The sequence below is a fragment of the Macrotis lagotis genome, chromosome 3, assembly GCF_037893015.1.
Source record: "Macrotis lagotis isolate mMagLag1 chromosome 3, bilby.v1.9.chrom.fasta, whole genome shotgun sequence".
In the NCBI taxonomy this organism is placed as follows: Eukaryota; Metazoa; Chordata; class Mammalia; order Peramelemorphia; family Peramelidae; genus Macrotis; species Macrotis lagotis.
The window spans coordinates 191,628,178-191,642,271 of NC_133660.1; the positions used below are offsets into that span (position 1 = coordinate 191,628,178).

Here is a 14,094-nt window from a genome sequence, read left to right on the forward strand (position 1 = left end):
AACCTAATAAATTGGAGGCAATTCTCTATATATTTTAGAAATGAGACCTTTATCAGAGCCCTAACTGTGAAAATTCTTTGCCAGCTTTGTTTCCCTTCTAATCTAGGCAGCACTGGTTTTATTGGTTCAAAAACATTTTAATTTAAAATTGACAGAATCATCCATTTTGCAATTTATAATGTCCTCTATTTCTAATTTGGTCATAAATTCCTCCCCTTTGCATAGATTAGACAGAAAGGGTATTTCTTGAGCTATTAATTGGGCTACATCCTTTAGGTCTAAATCTTATATGCATTTTAAACTTATTTTGGTATAGGGTATGAGATGTGGGTCTATGTCTAGTTTTTGCCTATTTTCCAGTTTTCCCAATATTTTTTGTAAGATAGTAAGCCCTTATGCCAGAACTGTCTCTGGGCTTATCAAAGAGCAGATTACCATAGTCATTTATTTTTGAACCTATTCTAAACCTCTGATCTATTACTTTATTTCTTCTTTAGGTGGGGTGGTTTGCAAGGCAATGGCCTTAAGTGACTTGCCCAAGGTCACACAGCTAGGTAATTAGTAAGTGTTTCAGGCTAGATTTGGCTCAGGGCCTCCCGACTCCAGGGCCAGTGCTCTATTCACTGCACCACCGAGCTGCATCTACTACTTTATTTCTTAAGGAGTAGCAGGCAGTTTTGATGATTGATGATTATAATATATAGTGTTAGATCTATAATATAGATTTGATATAATAGAAAATATAGAAAATATAGTTTTAGATCTAGCAAAGTTACATTCCTTTACATTTTTCATCAGTTCCGTTGATATTCTTGACCTTTTGCTGTTCATATGAATTTTGTTATTATTTTTCCTAACTGGATAAAATAGGTTTTGGTAGTTCAATGGGTATGGTGCTGAATAAGTAATTTAATTTGGGTAGTATTGTCATTTTTACTATATTAACTTGACTTAATCAATTGACATTTTCCCCATTGTTTAGATATAACTTTATTTTAGTGAAAAATGTTTTGTAGGGCTGGCTAGGTGGCATAGTGGATAAAGCACAGGCCCTGGAATTAGGAGTACCTGGGTTCAAATCCAGCCTCAGATACCTAATAATTACCTAGCTTTGTGGCCTTGGGCAAGCCACTTAACCCCCTTTGCCTTGCAAAAAAAAAAAAACCTTAAGAAAAAGTGCTTTGTAACTGTTTGCATACAGTTTCTGAGTTTGTCTTGGGAGGTACATTCCCAAGTACTTAATGTTATCTACAGTTACTTTACATGGAATTTCTCTTTCTATTGCCTGCTCTTGGGCTTTGTAGTTCATATATAGAAATGCTTATGGTTTAGGTGGCTTTATTTTATATCCTGTTACTGTGCTAAATTTGTTCATTGTTTCAAGTAGTTTTTTAAATGATTTTCTCAGGTTCTCTAAGTATACTATCCTATCATGTGCAAAGAGTGAAAGTTTTGCTTCCTCATTGCCAATTGTAATTCCTTCAATTTCCTTTTCTGCTAAACCTAACATTTCTAATACTATATTGAATGGTAATGGTGATAATGGGCATCATTGTTTCATCCTTAATTTTATTGGAAATGTCCCTAGTTTATCCCCAATACATATAATATTTGTGGATGGTTTTTTTAGATAGATACTGCTGATTATTATAAGGAAAACTCCATTTATTTCTTTACTCTCTAGTGTTTTTAATAGGAATAAACATTGCATTTTATCAAAGACTTTTTCAGCATCTAAGCATCTGTGGGAATAATCATATATTTCTGTTGGTTGTGTTATTGGTATGTTCAGTTCTGTTTATTCTAATATTGATCCATCCCTACCTAACTGGTATAAATTTTACCTCATAATTATCTTATTAATAACTTTCTGTAGGGGTAGCTAGGTGGAGCAGTGGATAGAGCACAGGCCCTGGAGTCAGGAGTACCTGAGCTCAAATCTGGCCTCAGACACTTAATAATTACCTAGCTGTGTGGCCTTGGGGAAGTCACTTAACCCCATTGCCTTGCAAAAAACCTTAAAAAAATAAATAAATAAAATAATTTGCTGTAATCTCTTTTCTAAGATTGTATTTAAGATTTTTTCAACAATGTTCATTAGGGAGATTGGTCTATAATTTTCTTTGTCTATTTTGACTTTACCTGCTTTAACTATCTGCACCATATTGGTGTCATAAAAGAATTTGGCAGCACTCCTTTTTCTGTTTTTTAAAATAATACATACAGAATTGGAATTAATTGTTCTTTAAATGTTTGGTGGAACTGACTTGTAAATCCCTCTAGACCTGGGGACTTTTTCTTAGGGAATTTATTAATGGCTTCTTCAATTTCTTTTTCATGAAATGGGGTTAAGTATTTTATTTCATCTTCTGTTAATCTGGGTAGTTTGTGTGTTTTTTTATAAATATACATAATTCAAGTTATCAAATTTATTGGTCTTCAGTTGGGCAAAATAGCTCTAAATTATCTCTTCAATTTCCTCCTCATGGGTGGTGACTTCACCCTTTTCATTTTTGATACTGGTAATTTGATTTTCTTCTTTCTTTTTTTTAAATCAGATTAACCAAAGAGTGTTCTATTTTATTTTTTCCATAAAACAAACTTTTAGTTTTCTTCATTAGGTCAATGCTTTTCTTGCTTTCAATTTTATTAATTTCTCCTTTGATTTTCAGAATTTTTAATTTTGTATTTAATTAGGGATCTTTAAGTAGTTCTTTTTTAAAATTTTTTGTTGTTTACCCAATTCATTGATCTCCTCTTTCTCTGTTTTATTCATATAAACATTTAGAGATATAAAATTTCCCCTAAAAACTGCTTTGGTTGAAACCAATAAATTTTGGCATGATGTTTCATTGTTATCATTTTCTTGGAAGAAATGATTGATTATTTCTATGATTTACTGTTTGATCCACTCATTCTGGGCAGCTAGGTGGCATAGTGGATAAAACACCAGCCTTGGAGTCAGGAGTACCTGGGTTCAAATCCCATCTCAGACACTTAATAATTACCTAGCTGTGTGGCCTTGGGCAAGCCACTTAACCCTATTTGCCTTGTGGGGAAAAAAAAACCTAAAAAAAAAAAAAGAGTTGATCCACTCATTCTTTAAAATTAAATTGTTTAGTTACTACTTAATTTTTGGTTTATCTTTCCATGGTCCTTTATTACATGTCATTTTTATTTCATCTTGATCTGAAAATATATATATTTATTACTTCTTCCTTTCTGCATTTGATTATAAGGTTTTTATGCCCTAGTACATGGTCAATTTTGGTATTGGTACCATGTATTGCAGAGAAAAAAGGTATATTCTTTTCTGCCTCCATTCTGTTTTCTCCAGAGGTCTGTCATATCTAAGTTTTCTTGACTTTATTCACCATCTTGACTTTCTTCTTGCTTATTTTATGGTTAGATTTATCTAGTTTTCGGAGAGGGAGATTTTAGTTCCCTATTATTATGGTTTTGTTGTAATTCAATGAATTCCTTTAAGAATTTGGATGCCATAACAGTATGTTTAATTAATGATATAATTTCATTGACTATGGTAAATTTTAAGAAAGTATGGTTTTCTTACTTATACCTTTTAATGAGATCCATATTTCCTTTTACTTTGTCTGAGATCAGGATCACTACCCCTGATTTCTTTTGTTAAATTCAACTGAGGGCAGCTAGGTGGTGCCGTGGCCTTGGATTCAGGAGGATGAGAGTTCAAGTCTGACCTCAGATATTTGTTACTTACAAGATGTGGGACCTTGGGCAAGTCACTTAAACTTGATTGTCTCACATTCAGAGTCATCTGTTGTCCTGATTCCTATCTGGCCACTGGACCCAGATGACTCTGGAGGAGAAAGTGAAACTGATGATTTAACACAGCATGCCCCTCACTTAACTCCAATTCATGTGTTTGTCATAGCATCACCTCCCTGATGTCAGGGTCTTCTTTGAGAATGATGGACAAACTTCAGCTGAAGCATAATGCATGTTTCTCTAACCTTTTACCTTTACCTTATGTGTATCTCTCTACTTTAAATGTGTTTCTTGTAAACAACATATTGTAGGATTTTGGCTTTTAATCAATTCTGCTTTCTGCTTCCATTTTATTGAAGAAGACATCACATTCACATTTACAGTTAAGATTACTAATTATTTCTCTCCATGTTATCTTTCCCCATTTGTACTTTTTCTCTCCTTTTCTCTTATTCCACTTCAATTTTCCCTCCCTTTTCACTTTTACTATTCTTTTAAATTTTAATTTTCAGTTTACTTTCATTTATACCTTTGTCTTTCCTTTTATCAACCCCTTTCTTTCCTTTTCTTTCCCTTCCCCCCCCCCACTTCCCAGAAGACTAAGATAGATTTTTAAACCCAATTGAGAATGTTTGTTGATCCCTCTTTAGGTCAAATTTATTGAATAATCTCTCTTCTTTCCCTCTTCTATAATAGGTCTTGTGCCTCTTCACCTGATATTATTTATCCACTATTGCCTAGCCTTGTCCTTTTATTAAATTTTTGTTTTAGCTTTGTCTGGTATTTATATCCCTTATGTCAAATTATACTCATTTTATCAGACCTGATAAAAGTATTATCAAAGTACTATCAATCACAGTATCATCAATCAAATGTTGCTTGATTGTTAAGCATTGCTTCATAGTCACTAAGTAATCTTCCATCTTCTGTCTTATAGAAATTTACTTCTCAAGATTTCTGAATCAAATCAAATTGTAATCACTTTATACCCTCCCCCCTTTTCAAGTACCCTCCATGGACACACAATCCTCATGAGTCAAAGTATCATGAAAATCCAAATCATTTCATGCCCAAGCCTGCTCTCTTCCACATTCCCCCTCCCTTTAGGTCCTCAACCATGAAACTTAACCCTTCTTAACTAAAGTATGGATTAAGATAAAATCACTTCCTTATTTCATTGTGTCCATCCCTTCTATATAGGTTCCCACCCTCTGCCCCTCTGGTACTACAAAACTATTTAGTAAAGTCACTTCTGATTTAGGTATAGAGCTTCTAAGTATTTTAAGCACTGGGACATTCTGAAAGTCTCTCTTAGGAACTTTATAGTTGATAGATAAGTATACCAGTTTCCTCTTAAAGCAAATTCAGACTCCATAGCAGTGAGATCTTCAAAATCAGAAGTTCTCAAAATGTTGTCAGGGGACCCCCAGAGGGTCTTTTTTAGGTGATCTGTGAGGTCAAAACTTGTTTTATAATAACATTAACTTTTTTCATCTGTAACATGATAAATATGAATAGTTAAACCCAATAATCCTTAATTTTTAAATATATAATGGGTTCTAATATCAAAAAGTTTGAGAACTGCTATTTAAGATTATCTAAACCAAATCCCTTACTTTTCAGAATAGTTAGCTAGGTAAGTGAACAGATTTGTTCCAGGCCATAAGGGCAACCATGAATAGAAGTTCAGATTCCTGTGCAATGCCTTTGACTCTAGTTCTAGCCCTTTATCTACTCTACCATGATTGACTTAAAATGTTCTTGAGCTTCAGAAAGGGAGGGAGAAGTTTTTCGATTGTGATGGGAATTTTTTAAATAGTTCAATAATTGTCACAATTCAGTGACAGATTTCACAGATTTCACACCTATCTTCAGGACTGAATTTTTGAAACCTAAGTTTGCTATTCCATGATTCCATATTATACCCTGAACTTGAATTTCCCCCTCAGGTTTAGTAGAGCAGCAGCTTCATTCTTCTCCAAGTGCAGAGGAAAAGTGAGCTTCCCTGTTGTTCTTCCCAGGAGTGAGGAGAACAACCTGGCAACTTCAAGCAGGCTCTCTGCAAAAGAATAAAGAAAATAAGCCTTGGAGGGAGTTGGAGGCATCTCTTCCTGAAGCATCACCAAGTAACAGGATCACCAAAGTCCATAATACAATAAGCACAATATGTTTGTGAGAAATGACAGAAACCAGCCAAAAAAAACAACTTTTTTTTCTGTTTTAAGAAAACACCAGAAATTGTTAATAAATGTCTTCTAGTTCTAAATCAAAAAGTTCAATCAAAGAGTATCTCATTCAGGGGTTGCTAGCCACAGGACCCAACCTACAGCACATAACAGGTTATTAATACCTGTTAAGTAATGGACTTATTGATGCCCATCCCATCCTAAGTCTCTGCTATGCAGTAGAAAGCCTTCTCTATTAGTATAGACTGTTTTACTTTTTGCCTTCTGTCTTTTGTTGAAAAGTACAGCTGGACAGAAGCCTAGAGTTCCCTAGGGCTCTGCCAAGGATTTTTTTTCCGCTAGTTAATTAGGGGAAATTCCCTCAAACAGAAAATTCACCAGGGCCAAATTTGTTATTAAAATGACATTGTGAACAACAGCTTGTCACACTATAGTTATGTCCAGCTCTCTGCCTGGCCAATCTTAATGGCTATTTTCATTTGCTAGATCAAAATCATCCCAGGCTAGTGAGTACTTGTGGAATATGTGTTAGTATAAAGTATTAGCTTAGGATGAATGTCTAACATCTGCCTAATATAATAGTCTTAGTTCTATTGAAGCTGAGGTAACAATTCTTTTTTAAAAAATATTTATTTTTTTTACCTTTTTTACCTTTTTAAATTTTTAGTTCCAGATTTTTTCTTTCCCTTCTACTCTCTTCCAAATGATATATCAAATATACATGTGAAATCATGCAAAACACATTTCCATATTAAACATTGCAAAAGGGCAGCTAGGTGGTGTAGTGGATAAAGCACTGGCCCTGGAGTCAGGACTACCTGGGTTCAAATCCAGTCTCAGTCACTTAATAATTACCTAGCTGTGTGGCCTTGGGCAAGCCACTTAACCCCGTCTGCCTTACAAAAAGCTAAAATCAAAAAATTGCAAAAAATAAATAAAACAAAAGTGAAAAAATTGTATTTCAATTTTCATTGAGTTCATCATATTTCACTGAATGTGGATAGAATTTTTATGTAATGAGTCCTTTGCAGTTATCTTTGATCACTGAATTGATCAGAATAACTAAGTTTTACACATTGATCATCATTACAATACTGTTGCTACTGAGCACAATGATCTTTCAGTTTTCAATTTGCTTTGCATCAGTTCATAAAGATCTTGTCATGTTTTTTCCCCTGAAACCATACCTTTTGTGACTTATTGTACAAAAGTACCACAACACAATCATCGATGAAACTTTTTCATTCCCTAATTGATGAGTTCCCTTTAATTTCCAATTCTTTAGTCCCATGACAAAAGCTCCTATAATTTTTTTTTTTGTTTATACATTGATTCTTTTCCTTTTTATTTATCTGGGATATAGATTGAGCAATAGTGTTGCTGAATCAAAGGGTTTGCACAATTTTATAGACCTTTATAATTCCTGATCATTCTCCAGAATGGTTGGACCAGTTCATTACTCAACCAAAAGTTTACTAATGAACTTATTTTTCCTTGCTCCCTTAAGCACTTATCACTTCTAATAGGCTTGAAGTGGTACCTTAGAGTTGTTTTAACTTGCCTTTATTTAAGCAATGGTGATTTAGAACTTATTTTTCCCCTTATGACTATAGTTAATTTGGATTTCTCAAAACTACCTGTTCAACTACTTTGACAATTTATCAATAGGGGAATGACCTTTACTATTTTTTTAATTTGACTCAGTTTTCTATATATTTGAGAAATTTGGACTTTATCAGAGAACCTTGATGTATTTTTATATTACTTCATTGCCTACAGTACTTTTTAACAAATTTAGTTTCTAGGAATATCTCTTTCAATTAGGTCTAGTTTTTCTTTTCTTTGAGATCATTATTGCCTCCCCTGTTTGCTTCACTTCAACTGAAGCACAATAGACTCTCTCCGACTCTACTCCAGCATTTCATTTCAGCAATGTATCTGTCCCAAGTGTGTAACAGGTACACTTCATATTGTCTTCTGATTTACAATCTATTCTGCTGCCTGCTTCTGCTGTATGAGTAAGTTCAAATCATTAAAAGTTATAGGCATGATCTCCAGTCCATTCCATTATCCTCATTTTGCCTGTTTTTAATCCTATCATTCTTCAAAAGTCTAAAAGTCTATCTTACTTCTGACCTCTGCCTCTGCAATTTACCCTTTCCCTTATCCCCATGTCTTTCCCCAATCTTCCTATTTCTTATCCCCTTTCCCTCTATCTCCCTATATGTTAAGATAGATTTTTATATGCAACTGCATGTGTGTATGTGTATTACACACACACACATATATATGCATGCATAGATATAGATATAAATATAGATCTAGATCTAGATCTAGATCTAGATATAGATATAGATATAGATATAGATATAGGTATAGGTATAGATATAGATATAGATATATAAAACTTTCTCTTATAGAAGGAATATTGAAGAGAGTGCAGTTCAAGCATGGCTTGCCACCACTACCCATTTTCCACACCTCCAGAAAAGCTCTTCTTTGTATACCACCTTTATGTAAAAAAAAAAAATGATTCTACCTTTCCTTAGTCCTTTCTCTCACCACAAATCTCTTTATTACTGCTGTGTTATTTTTTTTGGAGATTATTACAACATAATCCACTTGCACACATGCCATCTAAGTAAATATAGATTCCCTCAAACTGTCCTAATGAGAAAATTCTAAGGATTTATGAGTATTTTTTTCACATATAGAAATATAAAGAGTTTAAATTTATTAAATCCCAATATTATAATTTCTCTTTCCTATTTACCTGTTTTGTTATTATCTTTAGTATTCTGTTTGAAAGTTAAATTTCTATTCACCTCTGGTCTTTTCATCAGGAATGTTTGGAAGTCTTATATTTCTTTAAATATACATCTTTTTCCATGAAGGATTTAATGCAGTATTGCTTGATAAATTATTTTTGTTTGTAATCTCAAATATTTTGCCTTCAGAATACCATATTCCAAGTTCTCTGCTCATTAACATGATACCTATGGGATCTATTGGTACTGAATGATTTCTTTCTGACAGCTTCAAATATTTTCTCTTTGTCCTGGGAACTCTGGAATTTGACTATAATTTTTATGAGAAATTTCTTTTTTAAGATCTTTCTGGAGGTGATTAGTAGATTCTTTCCTTTTCTGTTTATCCTTTGGATATTAGGGTCATTTTTCTCGAGAATTTCTTAAAATAGGATGTCTTAGCACTTTTTTTATTTTGCTTATCATTAATTTCAATAATTCTTAAACTATCTCTTCTTGAAGTATTTTCCAAATCAATTGCTTTACCATTGAGATTTTTTCACAGTCTTCTATATTGTTTTCATTCTTCTGACTGTGCTTTATTGTTTCTTAAAAATCTCATGGAGTTATTAGCTTTTACTTGCCAATTAAATTTTAAGAAATTATCTTCTTCAGTGAAATGCTTTACCTTTTTTGTTCCCATTTGGTCAATTAATTTTTTAAAAATAGTTCTTTTCTTCAGTAAATTTTGAACTTCCTTTTCCATTTGACCAATTCTGCTTTTAAAGGAGTCAGAACTCTTCAATGAATGTTTGTTTCTCTTTCACCTTTAGGTCAGTTTATTTTTAAGTTGATATTGTGCCTTTTTTCCCCTGAACCAAATTTTAAATTATCTGCTTATAATTTTCTTGCATCACTCTCATTTATATTTCCTTTTATTCTCTACTGTTTTTAATCCCTTTCTATAACCAAGATTCTTGTTGGCCTCAGTTCAACTAACATTTTTATTTGACTCTGCTTACAGCTGTTTTCACATTGTTTTTTTTTTCTTTTTCTAAGTCTATTTCTTGGTCTTTCCTGCCACTGTAGATTGTTTCTGGTCATGGTGATGTTTAGAGATTTTGGTTTTTGCTCATCTTCTCAGCTTATTTTTACAAATTGAACTTTATGGCTTTGCTCACCTGGAGTTGGGGAGAGACCATGCCAAACCAGATTTTTTTTCCCTGCTACTGTTTTCAGAGACATTTCTGGGGTTCTGAAAGATTTTGATGTTTCCAAAGTGGTATTATGCTAGGAGAGGTGTGGTCAACCCTTTCCTGACCTTTGCTCTGGTCTTTACCCAGGAAGGGTCATTACTTTCCTGTAGCTGCAAGTACCAGTGATTTTCTTGGCTCTGGCACAAAGACCAATTCCCATATTCATCTCCAGTCAAAAGTTCTGGAGTTCTTTTTGACCCTAGAACTATTACCAAAGTGCCCTCTCCCTTAAAACCAATCTCAAGTGCTTCTCTCTATCGTGAAACTACAATGAAAGATATCTTATGAACCACAGAATTGCCTAACAGTGTCAGTTGCATCCACTGTGGTGAAGGATTCCCTGGATTCTTTTTTTGTGATCAGTTCTTCAACTCCCTTACCCCCTTACTAGATCTGGTCTGAGAGATCTTGTAGGTGCTGCTGCTACTTTTGTTGCTGCAGCTATCCCAATGACTTTTAAGGTCCATCACTGGTGCTCTTACCATACTCTGGGTCTGACACTTCTATAGTAGACAATTGTTACAGACCTTTTCTGCAGATGTCCCATTTAGGGGATACACACGTGCATATGTACAAATAGGCATGCACATATACATATGTGCATATGTTAATTGCATGTATTTGTTATATAGGCATGCATATATATACAATACAAACATTAATGTGTACATATATGAATATATATGTGTATATATATATATATATATATATATATATATATATGTATGCACACACACACACACAAGAAATGCTTTGGGGATTGAACTAATCAACACATGTTTATTAAGCTCTCCTTATATGCCAAACACTGTTCTAAAGTTGAAGACACAGAGAAAAGCAAAAGAATGGACCCTGTACTAAAGGAACTCACATTCTTTTTTTTTTCATTTTCCCTATTACAGGTCAAGATGATTTTTAACACTTTTTAAAGTTTTTAGTTTATTTAGGATTTTATTTTCCCCAGATACAATTTTTAACATTCCTTTGTAAAACTTTAAATTCCAAATTCTCTCCTTTTCTTCCTTTCTTCCCAGTCTCCACAAACCCCAATTCCATTGAGAAGGCAAATAATTCAATATAGGTTATACATGAAAAGTTTTACAAAACATTTCCTTAACAATCACATTGTAAAAGAAAATTTAGATTAAAAAAACCCTTAAGAAAAATAAAAAAAATATGCTTCAATCTGTATTCAAATATTATCAGTTCTTTCTCTGGGACTGGATACATTTTTTCATCAGAAGTCCTTCAATGTTGTCTTGGATCATTGTATTGCTGAGAAAAAGCTAAGTCATTTATAGCTGATCATCTTACAGTGTTGCTACTTCTTTGTACACAACAAATTCACTTGTTATCCCTTTGCATAAGTCTTTTTTTAAAGGGTTTTTTTGTGAGGCAAACAGGGTTAAGTAGCTTGCCCAAGGCCACACAGCTAGGTAATTATTAAGTGTCTGAGATGGGATTTGAACCCAGGTACTCCTGACTCCAGGGCCAGTGCTTTATCCACTACACCACCTAGCTGCCCTCTACATAAGTCTTTACAGGTTTTTCTGCTCATCATTTCTTATAACACAGCAGTATTACATCATAATCATACACTACATTTATTTAACCATTGCCCAATTGATGAGCTCCCTCCATTATTTCCATTGTTTGCCACTAGAAAAGAACTAAGCATTCATTTTTTTTTTTAGGTTTTTGCAAAGTAAATGGGGTTAAGTGTCTTGGCCAAGGCCACACAGCTAGGTAATTATTAAGTGTCTGAGGTCAGATTTGAACCCAGGTACTCCTGACTCCAGGGCCAGTGCTTTATCCACTACGCCACCTAGCTGCCCTCTACATAAGTCTTTACAGGTTTTTCTGCTCATCATTTCTTATAACACAGCAGTATTACATCATAATCATACACTACAATTTGTTTAACCATTGCACAATTGATGAGCTCCCTCCATTATTTCCATTGTTTGCCACTAGAAAAGAACTAAGCATTCATTTTTTTTTTTTTTTTAGGTTTTTGCAAAGTAAATGGGGTTAAGTGGCTTGGCCAAGGCCACACAGCTGGGTAATTATTAAGTGTCTGAGTTCAGATTTGAACTCAGGTACTCCTGACTCCAGGGCTGGTCCTCTATCAACTGTGCCACCTAGCCAGCCCCTAAGCATTCATTTTTGCAAGATTTTGAGTACCCAATTTTTCTCCCTCGTTCCCTCCACTTTTCTGAAAATAGGTTTGATTTGTGTATACTATCATGAAACATATTCCCATATTAATCACAGTTGTGAAAGAAGAAACATATCAAAAGGGAGAAAATGAAAAAGAATAAAGCTAGTGAAAAAAAGAATGCTTTTGCATTCAGAATCTAACAGTTTTTTACCTGGATGTGGATAGCATTTTCCTTCATGAGCCCTTTGTACTTCAATCATTATGTGGCTAAAGAGAAACTAATCATTCATAGCTGAGTCATCACACAGTGTTGCTGCTTCTGTGTTTCCCAGGTTTTGCTCACTTCATTTTGTATCAGTTCATTCAAGTCTTTTCAGGTTTCTATTATTTTTCCAATATTAAAAGGGCTGCTATAAATAGTTTTGCACATGCAGGTACATTTTCCTTTTTTATGACCTCTTTGGAATACTGTGATATTGCTGGATCAAAGGGTATGTATAGCTTGGTTCCCTTTGGACATAGTTCTAAATTACTCTCAAAGATTGGTTGGAATAGTTCACAACTCCATCAACAGTGCACTCGTGAACCAATTCTCTCATGCTCTCTCCAATATTTATCATCTGCCTTTTTTTGTTGTATTAGCATATCTAATAGGTGTGAGGTGGTAACTCAAAGTTGTTTTAATTTACATTTCTCTGATCAAAAGTGATCCAGAGAAAAGAAGGAAAGTCACTGCAGCCAGAGGGGCATCTCAGAAGCCCCTGACTCTACTGCTGCTTACTCAGTTTTCATTTCCAGAAGTCACTACTCTAGGTATAATGAACCTGCCAAAGCTCTCTCCCACTCCATGAACTTCTTCTGATGCACATAGTGCATTTGGAGATGTTTAAGCAGCACCATGTTTGAAAAAGGAATGAAAGATGTGAATGAAAGATGGTTCAAGAGCAATATCCTACCAAGATATCAGTTATGATAGAAAGATGCAGGGGTGAGAAACAAATTCCTGTATTGTATCAAACCAAATTACCTCATGTCAACAGCTGAATGATAATCAAATTTTCTTCCTAACGGTGAGTAGACACAACATGATTAGTATTTCAATACTAATTTCCAAAGTCTATAAAAGTGAGAAAGATGAAAATGGATTCTTTTATATGATATATGCCTCTCAGGAGATAATTGGAAGAAATCCTCAGTGTAAGACCTAGTACAAACTTCTATATTAGATTTTTTAAAGTCCTCACTAGGCAAAAAGGAGTGCTATCAACTGAGATTAATCAATTTATCTAATTACAGTTCACCAAAATAAAGGTATTACCTGCCACCTTAGGGTTTTTAATAAATTTGTCTCTTGTATTGCATGTATATGTAATATATTATAATAATACTTGTTCAGTCTCAAAAAGTATATATAGTAGTAGCTTTGGAAAACTCTTATTTCACCTAGGATATCTTGTTTTAGGTTTAGAAACATCCTTCATATTCTAAGTATCCAAGAAATATATATATATATATATATATATATATATATATATATATATTTAGAAAAAAAGTAGTGATGCTATTCTTCATATGCCTATAAATAGCTTTGATTTCTCCAACAGAAAATTGACTGTTTATATCTTTTGTCCATTTCTCAATTGAGGAATGGTTATTATTATAAATTTGACTCACTTCTCTATATATTTGAGAAATGAGACCTTTATCAGAGACACTTGCTATTTCCCTAACTCCTACTTTACTTTTATCTTGGTTGCATTATTTTTGTTTATGCAAATGCTTTTTAATAGAATATGATCAAAATTATCTATTTTATATTTTTTAAAGCTCATTATCTCTTGTTTGGTCATGAATGTGTAATTCACTTTATTTTTACTTTAAGAATTTGGATGCTATTTCACTTGATGCATACATATTTAGTATGAATATAATTCATTACCTCTGGCACCTTTTAGCAAGATGTCATTTCCTTATTTCTTTTATTAGATTATACTAGTTTA

The 14,094-nt window shown here is 33.6% G+C and overlaps 1 long non-coding RNA gene across 2 annotated transcripts in view; it reads left to right on the forward strand.

Moving 5' to 3' along the window:
• Positions 1 to 14,094, forward strand: part of LOC141516372 (uncharacterized) — a 155,246-nt gene that overhangs the window by 41,929 nt on the left and 99,223 nt on the right. The window lies entirely within an intron of this gene.